This window comes from Tachypleus tridentatus, chromosome 12, assembly GCF_004210375.1.
Source record: "Tachypleus tridentatus isolate NWPU-2018 chromosome 12, ASM421037v1, whole genome shotgun sequence".
Classification (NCBI taxonomy): domain Eukaryota; kingdom Metazoa; phylum Arthropoda; class Merostomata; order Xiphosura; family Limulidae; genus Tachypleus; species Tachypleus tridentatus.
Genome location: NC_134836.1, coordinates 23,912,564 through 23,930,754, shown reverse-complemented (window position 1 = coordinate 23,930,754; position 18,191 = coordinate 23,912,564). Strand labels below are relative to the sequence as shown.

Below are 18,191 nucleotides of genomic sequence, written 5' to 3'. Positions count from 1 at the left end.
CTAAGTATGTTGGTTTGGTTGGAGATTAATATTAATTTAAACGTTGTTCGGAAACAAAATGTTCACAAAATTTGTCGGTATGTTTTAAAACTATCTTTTCATGAAATGTTTACTCCATCATAAAAGATACATTGTCTTCTTATTTTATCTTAAGTGCAAGTTTCAAAAGGCGTGAAATTAAAACAACTTTTAAGTAAAATGGTTTAACAAAATCTCCTCTGGTATTGCCCTCTAGTGATATTTTTGAAAGCTTACAACGTTAAAATTTTGGTTTGCACACAAAAGAGACAAGTATAATCGCTCTTTAATTAATAAAATTGTTTTGTCATTCAAATTTTGGTATCAAGAATAATTAATTTTCTTTTTGCTCAATTAAAAAAAATCAATACCCATCGAACTGAATAGCTGATATGAGTACACTTTAATTAACAACAATATTTTTACATTGTTTTCTGACGTCTGATCACAATTAATCAGTCAGAACTTACTAGAAGACAACATTAAAGCACGAAAACAATCATAATCAAGTAATATAAATACAAAATGATACGTCATACAACATATTCATTTTGGGTTTTGAATATTTTAGTCATTAATTAGTTATCATCATTGAATTTAATTAACCGCGTCATCATTTTCATCACATCGGACTGTCTTGGAGCTTTCAACCCTCCCTCTGGCTGTTGTTCATGTCCCAAGTTTTTGTCCATCTCAGAATCATCTTGTTCAGAGACCATGTCTACTCTCTTACCAAATCTTAACGGTATCCTAAAACGACCACCGTCATTTCTCTTCCCAAATCTCATTGGAATTCTGAGGCGAAGACAGTGATGGCAGTACCTTCTATAGCCTAGCTTCCAGCAGAGGTCGCTGCATGCATCAAACGCTTCAGCATGTCTTTGGAAGTGGATAAAGATTACCAAAATCAGAATACATCTTGATACGAGTGTACTCGTTGAGATATCCGGCATACCTAATACCTGCTGAAACAAAAAAACTCATAATTATAACATGAAAATTTTAGCAAAAATAATAACTACTTTGAATGCCTAAGACTGTCCAATAGTAACTACATTATTACTACAAAACTGGCTCATAATAACCAGAAAATATTGAATTGTAACAAGTACATAATAACTAGAAAAACTACAGTAGCAACATGAACCCTGGAAACTGGTTCGTAACAACAACACGGTAACTTTAAAATGTTAAGTCGTAATAACTACATGCTATATATTAAGCTAATTTACAATAACTCCAAGATATTAGAAACAACTATTTTGTAATAGCAGCATCAAAACTAAAAACTTTAATCCTAATAACTACATGATAAACAGAAAACCTTGAATTGAAACTAGTACATAATAGCTATAAGCCTGAAATTGTAAAACCTACTTGTTAGCTACTAAACATTAAATCTTAATAACAACATGGCAACTATAAAAGGACCTAATTATAACTGCATTATAAAATACTAAATCCTGGACACTACTTATTAATTAATAAACACAAAAATTCATAATTAGAAAACTGACTAATATCTATAAACCAATTAATTTTAATTAATAAATGTAATTACAAAAGAGTGAATTATAATAAATGGATCGTTAATATAAAATCTAATGTGCGGCTGGCTAATGAACTTACAAAAAAAGAGGAACCAAACAAGATTGTGGGGGAAACAAACATATCACATATCACACTAAGCCGTATCGACTTACATGGAGAATAAAATCCCTAAATCACTGTCTTCCTCACTTTGTCTATCAAAATCTTTGTGTTTGAACAGAATCTCAGCTTTTTTTTATTATATCTTTTCTTTAACTAACTTTATAATACTACTTTTATTACTGGAAATTCAGGGTCTACTTGTTTTGCCTGTGGAGAAGCCGGTTATGTAAGAATTGTATTCTCCATGTAAAGTCCAAACAATTTATTCTGCTATGTAATCGTTAGCTGGATCAACTGATATGTCCACTTATATCTCAGTTTTATCTGACTCGTTTTTTTCGGTAGCCAGCTTCCTCCTAGTGGCAGAGCGGTATGTCTGCGATCTCACAGTACTAGAAACTTGGTTGCGATATCCGTACTGGACAGAGAACAGAGAGGTCATTGTGAAGCTTTGTGCTTAACTACAAACAGACAGTAGCCAGCTCTACATAACTTTTGTATTTATCTATTATTTTATTTTCCTAATGCTTGGCCCGGCATGGCCTAGCGCGTAAGGCGGGCGACTCGTAATCCGAGGGTCGCGGGTTCGCGCCCCCGTCGCGCTAAACATGCTCGCCCTCCCAGCCGTGGGGGTGTATAATGTGACGGTCAATCCCACTATTCGTTGGTAAAAGAGTAGCCCAAGAGTTGGCGGTGGGTGGTGATGACTAGCTGCCTTCCCTCTAGTCTTACACTGCTAAATTAGGGACGGCTAGCACAGATAGCCCTCGAGTAGCTTTGTGCGAAATTCCAAAACAAACAAACAATCCTAATGCTTGTTTGTTTACCTTCTTATAAGATAGCGTACTTAGGTTACTAAGTTACAAAGTGTATTCTAAAGTTTTATAAATTTAATAATGAAATAGGTAGACAAAGGTTGTGAAGACTGTTTTGTTCTATCAGATGATGAAAAATTATTGGTACTGTTAGAACCAGGTAGGCGCTAGACCTGTTGAATGAAAATAAGAAATCTTAGTTTTGGCTATTCGTCTGTTTTCGACTTTGGGATGCTCTGGATAACGAAAAAGCGGCATGTAACACCAGACGTAAAGTAGCTATACCAATTACCTCTTCATATCTAGCTTCTGATGAGAAGAAAATTAGGATTGTTTTTGTATTACTTTAATTTGAGCGTCCGTATTATCTCTACATATAGAATTATAACGCACTATATGATTACTATAAAAACAATAAATTGTTATAGATATTCACAGCTAATAAACATTACATAGTAACAAATACATTGTAACTAGAAATTTGACTCATAACAGTCCATGATGTATATAAAATATCAAATTGTAAATGCAACATGATAACTAGAAAAAACTGAATCGTAATAACAAAACATTTAACTCGAAAACTGACTCATAATAATGATATAAAACTATAAAATTAACTCATAATAACCGTAAAATTTTAACTCATAATAGCAGCATTATAACTATAAAACACTAAATCGTATGAAATACGTGATAACTAAAATGGATTCATCAACTAAATGATAAGTGTGAAACACTGAATTACAGCACTATATGATAACTAGAAAACACTGAATTAGAGCACTACATGATAACTAGAAAACACTGAATTACAGCACTACATGATAACTAGAAAACACTGAATTACAGCACTACATAATAACTAGAAAACACTGAATTACAGCACTACATAATAACTAGAAAACACTGAATTACAACACTACATGATAACTAGAAAACACTGAATTACAGCACTACATGATAACCAGAAAACACTGAATTACAACACTACATGATAACCAGAAAACACTGAATTACAACACTACATGATAACTAGAAAACACTGAATTTCAGCATTACATGATAACCAGCAAACACTGAATTACAACACTACATGATAACTAGAAAACACTGAATTACAGCACTACATGATAACTAGAAAACACTGAATTACAGCACTACATAATAACTAGAAAACACTGAATTACAACACTACATGATAACTAGAAAACACTGAATTACAGCACTACATGATAACCAGAAAACACTGAATTACAACACTACATGATAACCAGAAAACACTGAATTACAACACTACATGATAACTAGAAAACACTGAATTACAGCATTACATGATAACCAGAAAACACTGAATTACAACACTACATGATAACCAGAAAACACTGAATTACAACGCTACATGATAACCAGAAAACACTGAATTACAACACTACATAATAACTAGAAAACACTGAATTACAGCATTACATGATAACAAAAAAACACTGAATTACAACACTACATGATAACTAGAAAACACTGAATTATAGCACTACATGATAACTAGAAAACACTGAATTATAGCAGTATATGTTACATAGAAAACACTGAATTACAGCACTACATGATAGCTAGAAAACATCGAATTACAGCACTACGTGATAACTAGAAAACACTGAATTACAGCACACATGATAGCTAGAAAACATTGAATTACAGCACTACATGATAACTAGAAAACACTGAATTACAGCACTACATGATAACTAGAAAATACTGAATTATAGCACGACATGATAACTAGGATATACTAAATTATAGCAGTACATGATAACTAGAAAACACTGAATTACAACACTACATGATAACTAGAAAACACTGAATTACTGCATTACACGATAGCAAAAAAACACTGAATTACAACACTACATGATAACTAGAAAACACTGAATTATAGCACTACATGATAACTAGAAAACACTGGAATTATAGCAGCATATGTTACATAGAAAACACTGAATTACAGCACTACATGATAGCTAGAAAACATTGAATTACAGCACTACATGATAACTAGAAAACACTGAATTACAGCACACATGATAGCTAGAAAACATTGAATTACAGCACTACATGATAACTAGAAAACACTGAATTACAGCACTACATGATAACTAGAAAATACTGAATTATAGCACGACATGATAACTAGGATATACTAAATTATAGCAGTACATGATAACTAGAAAACACTGAATTACAACACTACATGATAACTAGAAAACACTGAATTACTGCATTACATGATAGCAAAAAAACACTGAATTACAACACTACATGATAACTAGAAAACACTGAATTATAGCACTACATGATAACTAGAAAACACTGAATTATAGCAGTATATGTTACATAGAAAACACTGAATTACAGCACTACATGATAGCTAGAAAAACATTGAATTACAGCACTACATGATAACTAGAAAACACTGAATTACAGCACACATGATAGCTAGAAAACATTGAATTACAGCACTACATGATAACTAGAAAACACTGAATTACAGCACTACATGATAACTAGAAAACACTGAATTACAGCACTACATGATAACTAGAAAACACTGAATTATAGCAGTATATGTTACATAGAAAACACTGAATTACAGCACTACATGATAGCTAGAAAACATTGAATTACAGCACTACATGATAACTAGAAAACACTGAATTACAGCACTACATGATAACTAGAAAACACTGAATTACAACACTACATGATAACTAGAAAACACTGAATTATAGCACTACATGATAACTAGAAAACACTGAATTATAGCAGTATATGTTACATAGAAAACACTGAATTACAGCACTACATGATAGCTAGAAAACATCGAATTACAGCACTACATGATAACTAGAAAACACTGAATTACAGCACACATGATAGCTAGAAAACATTGAATTACAGCACTACATGATAACTAGAAAACACTGAATTACAGCACTACATGATAACTAGAAAATACTGAATTATAGCACGACATGATAACTAGGATATACTAAATTATAGCAGTACATGATAACTAGAAAACACTGAATTACAACACTACATGATAACTAGAAAACACTGAATTACTGCATTACATGATAGCAAAAAAACACTGAATTACAACACTACATGATAACTAGAAAACACTGAATTATAGCACTACATGATAACTAGAAAACACTGAATTATAGCAGCATATGTTACATAGAAAACACTGAATTACAGCACTACATGATAGCTAGAAAACATTGAATTACAGCACTACATGATAACTAGAAAACACTGAATTACAGCACACATGATAGCTAGAAAACATTGAATTACAGCACTACATGATAACTAGAAAACACTGAATTACAGCACTACATGATAACTAGAAAATACTGAATTATAGCACGACACGATAACTAGGATATACTAAATTATATCAGTACATGATAACTAGAAAACACTGAATTACAACACTACATGATAACTAGAAAACTCTGAATTACTGCATTACATGATAGCAAAAAAACACTGAATTACAACACTACATGATAACTAGAAAACACTGAATTATAGCACTACATGATAACTAGAAAACACTGAATTATAGCAGTATATGTTACATAGAAAACACTGAATTACAGCACTACATGATAGCTAGAAAACATTGAATTACAGCACTACATGATAACTAGAAAACACTGAATTACAGCACACATGATAGCTAGAAAACATTGAATTACAGCACTACATGATAACTAGAAAACACTGAATTACAGCACTACATGATAACTAGAAAACACTGAATTACAGCACTACATGATAACTAGAAAACACTGAATTATAGCAGTATATGTTACATAGAAAACACTGAATTACAGCACTACATGATAGCTAGAAAACATTGAATTACAGCACTACATGATAACTAGAAAACACTGAATTACAGCACTACATGATAACTAGAAAACACTGAATTACAGCACTACATGATAACTAGGAAATACTAAATTATAGCAGTACATGATAACTAGAAAACACTGAATTATAATTATCATGTAGTATTGATGGACGTGTGTAGAAGGCTCTGGTCCTGTTAAAATAACATCCTGGTAATGTTTATATAGTTATTAATAATATATCTATTAAGGCACAAATAATTTATTAGCCTTACTAGTTTTATCTAATTACGATTAACTAATTTTGGTGTTACAATTCATTTCCAACTGAACTAGTAAATCGTAAAATGTAGATAGGAAGCCGTAATAGAGAAATATTGAATCAAAATGTAGATAGCTCCTAAGGAAGGCTTAATAGAGAAATATTAAGTCAAAAAAGGTTTATTCTGGAGACACAGGACTCTATTTTATTTACACTAACTGAGATGTATGCACTCGTTTTAGAATATTCACTCAACCTTACATAGAATGCTGTTATCTCCAATTTTCAACTAATGCACTAATGGGAAAACGGTTTATTAACACCACATACAGTAACTCTTGAGCTAGTTGTCTGATAGTTTGTCTGATAGAAATGTAGGATTTGACCGTTTCTCTTATAGTACGCTAAAAGCGTCAAAATTCAAAGCTAGTTTTTGCGGCATCTCACATCGTGAAACATGAATCGTGTGATTCAAACTCTGGGCACACTAGTCCTACCGCGCCTCACCCTGTAACAACAAAACTCTCTAGTCGTGAAGGTATAAGCAAGTAAACTGGATAAAAAAAAATCATACAAACAATGACTTATCTTATTAATTAATTACAAAACTGGACTTTAACTTACAATAGTGAGGGAATTCACTTACTTTGATTTTTTATTGCATTTTATAAGTCAATTAACCAAGTGACGGAAGTCTGTTTTCTATTTGTTTAAAGTACCTGACTGTTTACTGACTCACTGGATTTCAAGTGTGTGTCTGTAGGTAAAGTTCCTTTAGAAAGTTCCAAGTAACGTCGTTAAAAGTTATTTACTTAAACAGTGTAAATAAAAAAAAAACATTGATTAGAACAAGGCAACTTCTGTCTAATGTGAGATATTTCTTAAACACTTCAGTTGTTGTGATTTTGTTTTTTAAAATATCTTTTCAAACCCTTAATTAATTTAGTTTCTTCATACTGTAAGTTACGGTTTTATATACTTTTATGTAACCTTACATTCAACGAGTACGAGGCGCAAATAATATTTATTTATATAATTAAATTAGATATTATCTATTATTTAATAAAGAGTTCAAATAGTATCTGTTTCCAACAATAGTTCTAAGAATTATCCTTGTTCCACTCGTTTCCTAAATGGGCATTTATCACATTCGTTGACAAGAGAAGATATAAATGTTCAGTGTAATAATACAAACTTAAGGGAAATAAAATAATTCACGAGAATAGTTTCAAGAAGATAGACAAGATCTCGTTCACCAGTTTGAGAACAAGGAGTGTATGTTTGTTTTTGAATTTTGCGCAAACCTACACGAGGGCTATCTGCGCTAGCCGTCCCTATTTTAGCAGTGTAAGACTAGACGAAAGACAGCTAGTCATTACTATCCACCGCCAACGCTTCAGCTACTCTTTTACCAATGAATAGTGGGATTGATTGTCACATTATAACGCCCCCACGAGCGAAAGGGCGAGCATCTTTAGTACGACAGAGATTCGGATCCATGACCCTCAGATTACGATTCAAGTGCCTAGCCATGCCGGGCCTAGGAGTGTGTGTTATAATTATGATTACCTTCTATCTGTAAGTCATGGTGTGCGAATAATCAGTTTAAGAACAAGGAATGTATGCTATAATTACAATACGCCAACATGTCATGTAAGTCATGGTGAGGGGTTAATAACTTTGAGAACAAAGAGTGTATGTTATAATTACAATACACCAACATGTCATGTAAATCATAGTGAGGGGTTAATACGTTTGAGAACAAGGAATGTATGTTATAATTATCTTCTATCTGTACGTCATGGTGAGGGGTTAATCAATTTAAGAACAAGGAGTGTATGTTATAATTACAATACGCCAACATATCATGTAACTCATGGTGAGGGGTAATCAGTTTAAGAACAAGGAGTGTATGTTATAATTATCTTCTATCTGTACGTCATGGTGAGGGGTTAATCAAGTTAAGAACAAGGAGTGTATGTTATAATTACAATACGCCAATATATCATGTAACTCATGGTGAGGGGTTATTCAGTTTAAGAACAAGGAGTACGTGTTATAATTACCTTCTCTCTATAACTCATGGTAAGTGGTTAATCAGTCTAAGAACAAGGAGCATATGTTATAATTACAATACGCCAACATATCATGTAGCTCATGGTGAGGGGTAATCAGTTTAAGAACAAGGAGTGTATGTTATAATTATCTTCTATTTGTAAGTCATGGTGAGTGGTTAATCAGTTTAAGAACAAGGAGTGTAAGCTCTTGTTACATTGTCTCTGTAGTTCGTGCTGGGGGATAAGTAGCGAAAGAGGAAGAACCCAACTTTATATGTGCTACGTAGTAAGTCGTTCGTTCAGAATGACTGGTCTCAAGGAGATACTTCAACGAATTTAAGAATGAAATCTAACGATATAAAGTACCAAGACTTGTTATAAACTTTACAGATCCGAAGGTCAATAAACAAACACTTTAAGTGATTAAACTAAAACCACGGTCACAAAACTACTGAAGGTATTAAAGAATTAAGAACTTACTAAACGACCCCTTTACTCTTACTTATGATAACACTTTATCTTCTGATACGTCAAATAAACAATACCTTTCATAGCCGCATCTGGATGTTTTAGAAGTCTTTACTAATACTAATAGTTGATACAAAAATACAGTTTTTTTCCAACTGAACGAACAACAAAAATTGTTATTGAAAGGAATTTTAAGACTGCGTGTCATTGAAGACACAAAGCTGCTTCGCATTGACTATAAATCATGTTTAGTATTTTACTACTTTTTCAACTTTACCTCTTAGTAAAACAAACGAAATTTGTAAAGTAAAATTTTGGCTGAACTTCGCTGCTCCACATTAATATTCGTACTCATACATGGTTGTGTGAAATATCTAAACATGAACAACTTTCAGAACAACTGAAACTATACGAACCTATTGCTTCTTACCCCAGAAGATCACCAGAGGGATGAGATATTCGGAAATGCCCTTGTTGAGGAAAATGCAGACAGAACTTTCCCAATGTAGAACTGTAGAAGACAAATGTAAACTAGCATATTAGAAGGGAAGGTGAAGTCATCCATTGCGCATGTGCACTTGTTAATGTACCAATCCCACCTTTTTCCAGGTACTGCTTTGCCTACTGCATGTAGTTTGGTAGTAATTGGTAAACACGGGGTCTAACTCCCTGCTGTCAGAATTCGAAAGCTTAATTAGTCAAATTAATCCTGTAATTGTATTGAACAACACAGAAGTTAACTTGCTTTAATCAAGTTATACTTTTTTTAAAATTGTAGTGAACGTAGTTTTCACTGAGTTTTGTTTTTTACTCATGTTACTTTTGTATATTTTGACTCTTAAAATGTTTAACAAATTTAAAGTCCTACATTAAACTACTAAAACTACAGAAAACATATATTAAGTAGTTATTCCCTCAATGGCATTTCTTAAGTGGAATCACTTTAGGTACACTCAACTGGTTCTTTTTAAGTCCATATCATCTTCTGTATCCAGAACTGATCAATAAAACATAACAAAACTGGTTCGCGTATGATAATATTATACCACTTTGATTCTCGTAACGTAACGAACCACTTGAATGGATAGTGAGAAAAACATTTTTAACATTATAACAAATGTTCGACGTTTCGACAGAGTTTTGTCATCATTAGAATTGATCATTAAAACACAACAATAACGTTCCACTGTTTACAGACTTTATATTTGAGATATAACATGATTAATGGCTATAAAACATACCCAGTTTTACAAAGAGAGTTATAATATCCTAATCATGCAGAGAAATAAGAGCTTTTTGAATACGTAACAATGCTTAAAATCAGAAATACCCGTAAAAATCCACGATTTCAACAAATAACTGAGTCAAATTTGTGATAACTAACAAAAAACCTTGTCGTGTGATCTACAACTACAACCAACAAGACAGAAATAAAACTTTCAATCGGAAAAATGTATTTCTTATACCACGGACGTGCCTGAAAATACCATATCCTTTTGGTAATTAAAAACACACCAGGACTTTGTGTAGCCAATCAAACATTCCACCTGTTGGGTATATCTATCTATCCGTGTCACCGATACCTAGCTTACGACAATTTAGGCACGGAAAACGGAATATCAATTAGAATAATGTGTTCAGGGCTCGATTGCATTATTTATTTCACTTCTTTTAGCACGCATTAGAAGGCTCTATCTAGTTTGTCGTTATTGCTATGCAATCACCCAAGGCTTACATTATTCCATTTAAACTAATGAGAAATTGGTTATTTGTGTTTTTGTCCGCTTCGCCACACTTTTGCGGAAAACAGTTTCCACTAATATAAAAAAACCAAAAACATTTTTATACAAACCGTAAACTTCCATTTTGAACATAAAACACAATATTTATACCCATCACTCTTACACTTTAAATAATCAACTACGGTTACAGATGTAGCAATGGTGGCAAATAAAGTAGCCAGCTCTGACCACAAAAGTTTTAGTAACAACGAATAAAGCAATCAGCTCTGACAATAGCAGTTTTAGTAACAATATTAAAGGTAGTCAGCTCTGACCACAACAGTTTTAACCACAACATATAAAATAGTCAGTTCTAACAACAACTGTTTTAGTAACAGCATCTAAGATAGTAATCTCTGACCACAACAGTTTTAAGAAAGACATATAAAATAGTTCGCTTTGAAAATAACCATGGTGGTATCGATACATAAAATAGCCAGACCGGACTACAGACATGATAGTATGGACATATAAAATAGTCAGTTACTACTATGGCTAAGTTAGTATTGTTATATTAATTTAGTTTGTTCTGTCCTCAACTATGACAGTGTCTTCATAAAATGTATTCAGTTCCGACTATAGTTGATGAGGGATCGTAAAACAAAATAGCTAGTTCTGACCAGACCTATAGTGGTATAGATATATAAAATTAATCTGCTCTGTTTATCTGTTTGTTTCTTTTTGAATTTCGCGCAAAGCTACACGAGGGCTATCTGAGTTAGCAGTCCATAATTTAGTAGTAAAAAACTAAATGGAAATCAGCTAGTCATTACCATCCACCTCCAACTCTTGAGCGACTCTTTTACCAATGAATAGTTAGATTGACTATTGAGCATGGTTGACGTGACGGGGATTCGAACCCGCAACCCACAGATTACGAGGTTTAGCGTTCTAATCACCTGGTCATGTCGGACCACTAGTCAGCTCTGACTATAGATGTGGTGGTATCGACATATAAAGTAGTTGTTTCTGACGGTATCGTAACATCATTTTGTTAGTTCTTACTATAGTTCTGATGGTTTCGACATATCCAGTTAACACATTAACTATATTTTGATTATTCAAGTGGTGATATTGACAAAGTTCTCAGCTCTGTCTATGGCTGCTGTGGTAACAGCATATATAGTGGTCAGTTCTGACCTTAGTATTAGCAGTATTGACACATAGCTAGTTTTCTCTGACTTCAGAAGCGGTAGTATCGATATATATAGTCGTTAGTTCAGAAGTCAAAACTAGTAGCTTCTTCATATAAAGTTTTCACTTCTAATTCTTACTGTGATGGTATCGATATATTAAATTGTCTACTCTGACTATAGTGTAGTGATAGAAGCATCTGAAGAAGTCGGTTATCACTCCTGAAGGTGTATTAAGTAATACATCTTATAGCTGGTCCAGATGGTGGTATGATATTAACCTGTATTATCGTTCATTATTAAACTGGGTCTGGCATGACCTGTTATTTAGAGAGCTCAACTTGCAGCCTTCATGTTATGGATCCAACTTTGTAAACAAATATGCTGTCGTAGGACTCTTATAATGTGACTACTGAATCCACTATACGTTGGTAAAAGAGCAGTTTATGTGTTGACGGTGGATTTGGTTTCCCCTCATATTTATCATTGCTAAATTGGGGACGAATGTTACAGATATCCTTTGAATAACTTTGCAAACAAATAGTACTTTAAACTATACTTCGTCGTGGTTATAATTTATTTTCTGGAAACAAAATATAGGAATTTTGAATAGTTTATCACATCTATGTATGTTACGCACTACAATACGTCATTAGTGTTATTCTTTTTCGATTATTTGTAGTTCTTAAACTCAGAAGAAATCGAACATCATTGTTTTGATTGTGAGCATTATGAATAAGTTGGGGAATTATCGCAAAAAGTTATATATTGACGGCTACTGCATTTAAAAAAGGAACCAAACAAGACAAAGATATAAGAGGACATTTCACTTGATCCAAGTAATGTACGGTAAAGTGAATAAGGCTTAGTAAACATTACCCATGCTGTTTTAAAATAAGGCTTAGTAAACATTACCCATGCTGTTTTAAAATAAGGCTTAGTAAACATTACCCATGCTGTTTCAATAGAAACATAATCTTATTTTCATCATTATACCTTTCTTTTAAATCACTTCAGAATACTACTTTTTATCACTATCTTACAGTAGAGTAATATTTTACGCTTGGAAATTCTGGTTCTATTTGTTTCGCCACTGAAGAAGTCAATAATGTAGGGATTTTATTTACCATGTAAAGTCTAAACAATTTAGACTGCTATGTGGTCATTAGCCAGATCAAATAGTATGTCCACTTCTATCTCTATTTTATTTGGTTCTTTTTGTAGTTTCAGTAGCCAGCTGCTCTTCTATTGCACAGAGGTATGCCTAAGGATTTACAATACTAGAAACTTGGTTGCGATACTTATGGTTGGCAGAGTGCATATAGTTCATTGTGTAGCTTTGAGCTTAACTACACACAAATAGTAGCTAGCCTGACACAGCTTTTGTATTTAGCGATAACTTTTTGTCAAATACTTGTTTGTCTACCTTCTCATAAGATGAGTTATCTGGATTACTAGATTATAGAGTGTGCTTTATGAATTTTATCTAGAATAATTAAAAAAACAAATAGTGAAAGAAAGGCTGTGAAGATGTTTTGTTCTATTGATTGATGATAAAATTATAGTTATTTCTAGAACTAGGTAGGTTCTCGGCCTGTTGAAGAAAGATGATGATGAACGAAATTAACAATTCTTGGTTTGGGCTATTTGATTGTTTTCGACTTTAGGACGCTCTGGATAGCTGAAAAGCAGCATATATATATATATATACTAGAGATAGAATGACTATGTCAGGTAGCTCATCATACCTAGCTTCTCATGACCTGTAAAGGAGATAACACAGATGACTTTTGTATTGTTTTAACACAGACTTACGTGCCATCCCTAAATAGAGAGCGTTATTAATAATACTTAACTATAGATGTTGAAAATGTAATTCAGTAAGGTATTGTTCGCATTTCATGTAATGAGAAATATTACCGTTAATAAAAACGACACATAATAGCCGATCTCATAAACGTTGAGATAATACGATCTTTAAGGCAAATCACTTCTATTCTTTAAACCAATTATTGTGTGCTTCTAGCATTCTGTTTCGCCTCATACGAGTAACACGTTTTATAATGTACATAATAACATACAATCTTAACCAATATGTGTATATATTTTGTGGTAAATAAATCATTATTATTGAAATGGAATACAAATACACTTAGCGTTTTCAAACAGAAAAAATGCATATTAAACATCTACATATAAAATTTATATAATGAGATAGGTTCTCTGGACATCATGAACGATCTATATCAACAGTAAAAAAAGTTATCAGACATTTGTAGATAGATATGTAATTCAGCATTTCACCTATAACAATAAATGAAATATATAATGACAAAATATAACCTCAAACTGTTATAAATAGTGCCTATAACCTTCTATCAGTTTACATCAGACATTCAGTACTTAATTTGTGTTTTATTATAGCAAAGCCGCATCAAGTTATTTGCTGTGTCCACCAAGGACAATTGAACCCCTGATTTTAGCGTTGTAAATCCAGGGACTTACCGCTGTCCCAGCGGGGGAATCGGTACTTAGTTGGTCCTCCTCGTGCTTTAGTAACCTCTGCAAAATAATGTGAAATGATTCCGATTCGGTTATTGATGTAATCTACCGTAATTTCATTCCAATGTGTCACTAGAAAGCGCTACAATTCAGCTACATTAGCTAATTTAAGGCGTAGTTAGCAATTTTCCAACTCAGTTCTGCACAATTGTTCTCAGTAGGATTACAATCTGGACACTTTGCTAGTCATAGCAATCTTGTAATCTTCTCCTGATCGAGATAATAATATAAAATAGGTGTCACTGACATTTCCCTAGAAGATATATAGAGCAGTTTTTACACCATGATGATTAGTTGCCCAAACATGTACTGCACCACCTCCTATGTATTCTCTGTAGAAAAGATAGTATTTTGTCTCCGTTCTCCAGGCAAACGACGTACACGAATCCTACCATCAGCCTTAACAAGCATTAAACAAGAACCATTTGAAAATATTATAGTGTCCTAACTATAAGTTGGAATTTTGTTTTGCCACTAGGTCACTATGTAACGATGATAAATTCTGGTTAAAATTGGTTTGTATATAGCCCTTCTTGTAGAATAATTTTGTTTTCTCAGCCTCCTATTAACTCTTCTTCTAGATATCCTGGAATAAATGTGTTCGTGCTATTTCGATCGTGAAGTGGTGCAAGACTTCTTTTGACATATTAATCTGATCAGAACACAGTCATCTTAGGCAGTAGTTTTTAGCATTTATCAGTGAAGTTTCCTGGAATAGCATTTCCTGTAGTCCATTAAAGTTTCAGGATTCTGTATACAGCACACTGAGGTTACCATAGTATTCTATTAATGTCCTTTTGCTATATACCATTTCTTGGCAGTCGAACATTTTGACACCCGAAAACTCCTGGCACATGACATGGCATGACTCAACATCAAGTAGGATGAACTGAAGAAAGCGCGTTGATCTGTTTCTGAAAATTTATATATCAAAAGCACACCTTTTTTTATAAAAAATAAATCTGTATGTGTGTTGTGATGAACAAATGTTCAAAACATCTTTTACACACTAGAATAACAATTCGTACATGTTTATCTGATCATAAGCTACCATTTCAGTTACTACTCAGGCATTATCTCAATAACTACTCAATGCATGTAGACAATAACATATATATAGTGAAGTATGCTAACATTTTAGTCAAGATTCTATTATAATGATGTGTTACGAAAGACGTTTTATAATATACTGAAGAATATATTATGATGTTATGCTTTGATAATCGTGTTTTATAATGTACATAATAAGGTATTATGATATATATTTGCTGTATGTAACCAATAATAATTTATCAGGAACGTGTTGATCCTCAGAATTATTCACAGTTGAACAATGTCCATACCCGTTATTGTAGAGTATAAAGTTCTCCTCTGATGAAAGGTATCAATGATCATGACTTTTATTATGAACTAGAGTTGTAATATATTGCCGCTAGATAACGACACCGATCCCAAAATACGAAACAAATCCTTTAACGCTTGGAATAAACATAGATTGTAACTTAACTTTATTTTCTTCTTCCATATTGTGAGGTGCTTTGTCCCGGAAATCTTATTTACTTGAGAGACATCTAGCGGAATCAAAAGGTTGTTTTAATTAAATAGAAAATTATCACATTTAAATCAAAATCGTTTTATTCAAACAACAGATGGCGACAGTTTTCCCTTTGTATAACCAGATTTTTTTTGTTTGGGGTTTCAGCAGTGAGAGCTCACATGCTTGCTGCTGAGCCTGTTGAGAGCCAACTTAAGTAATTTCATAATATCCTGGTCAAGACTACAATTAAAAGTTAATCATCACTGTCTCAAATCAAACTAAATCAGGTTCAGCTATTCTTTAAAATTATTGTCTACTATACTGTATGTATGTACATTTTAATGAAGTTAAATAAGCAAAATCACAAGAAAGGACTGCGTTAAAAACAGCAAATCCAAACCTCTGACTAATTATATTAATTTGTTATAACTTAAAAGAACAAGCTGAAGCAAATATAAATTGAACATAAAATGCTTCACTAGTTTAAAAGATCCCAAGGTACAAACTATAATGTGAGATTATAAAATGTATTATACGTTTTGGAGGTAAGTGAGGAAGTAGGATTTACATTGCGGTGTGGATACACTGTCTATCAGCCTTAAGCTCCATTCATTAGTTTCACATAAGAAATAGAAGAGTAGCAATAGATATAAAAATAGAAATACAAGTTAGGAGAGCGAGATATGGGTGCTCAAGCCAAAAGCGTCCCACATCTATATCACCCTTCACTGCCTGCAGACAGTTACGGGAAGGTGACTGCTCTCCCAAGTTAAAAAGAAAATATTAATTGAAATGAAAATAAGAAAAAGAAAATAAGGAAATAACGTACTACCATTTGGGGGTAAGTAAGTTAAAAACTTACCTTTTAAAGTTAGCATTCAAGCCCCCAGTATAGAAGAAAGGCACTTATTGAGAGCTGGATGGGTCGCTTCATGCTGGTAGTTCGTTCGTTGGGCTGGAATGCTGTTTTAAACGCAGTTTTTCCTTGTGATTTTGCTTTTTTAACTTCACTAAAGTGTATTCATTTTCACTTAAATGTATTCAATGTGTGTGAATTGTCGTTGACTATGTCGCACTTTCCATTATATTGTTCAGTCTTTATGAACTTAAGTGTAATAGCCTTAACTAATGGTATATTGTGAAACTATAATTTCGCCTAGCGAGTTGATTATAGTAATTATATTGCTGCAACTATTATAAAATGTAATAACAAAAGATGTCTCACATGTCCTACTGTAAATACTTTTCACCCATTTACTTATACAAATTAACTTGTAAAATAAAAATTGCAATTTATCTATTAACATGTACTAAATGTAATATGAAATATGTGGGTCAAACTTCAAACCCATTGCATATATGTATAAATTTACATAGATCTCAAGTTAAAAACAGTATAATGAATTCTATAGAATTCTAACATTTCGGGATTCACCATTTTACCTCTGTTAAGATAGCTATATTAGAAGAACCAATAGACTTCAACGAGAAAATTTCTACAGTTTAAAACTAAGAATATTATATCCTTATGGATTAAACCAAGATATTAATAATTCTACAGTTTTGGATTTGATTAATGATTATTATATTACTATTTTTTTCTTCATAGACAACGTTTACTTGTAAAAATAGAAAAACTAGAGGTGAAGGAAATAAAAAATTAAAATGGGTTGATATTTCATAATTTTGTAGTTATTTGGGTAACAGTTTTTTATAGTAGTATTAGTGTACGCAAATTATTTTCGAAAAGATTTACCAACTTAATCTTCCAAAACTAAAAGTATTAATTACTGTAATAAAAAAATTGATTTTCGAAATGATCATGCAAAACACTTACTTGTAGATATTATAAAATATCGATTAAAAGTCAATGACGTATCAAGTTTTGAAAAAGAGAAACGTCAATTGAAACCTTCATATTTGTTAATTCATTTTAGACATAAAATATTCAGTTATTTGCAGATTTCTAAAGTTATTTA

At 32.5% G+C, this 18,191-nt stretch overlaps 1 long non-coding RNA gene across 3 annotated transcripts; it reads right to left on the bottom strand.

Annotated features, from left to right (window-relative positions):
* Positions 1-401: 401 nt before the first annotated feature.
* Positions 402-15,092, bottom strand: LOC143234153 (uncharacterized). Of its 3 annotated transcripts, none has more exons than XR_013018528.1 (3): positions 14,619-15,092; positions 9,616-9,868; positions 402-983 (listed from the first exon to the last, which is right to left on the bottom strand). It is a non-coding gene; the product is annotated as an uncharacterized LOC143234153 (long non-coding RNA). The 3 variants fall into 3 exon arrangements; XR_013018530.1 differs by having other exon boundaries at positions 402-980; XR_013018529.1 differs by having other exon boundaries at positions 9,616-9,710; positions 14,619-15,090.
* Between the last annotated feature and the right edge of the window lie 3,099 nt (positions 15,093-18,191).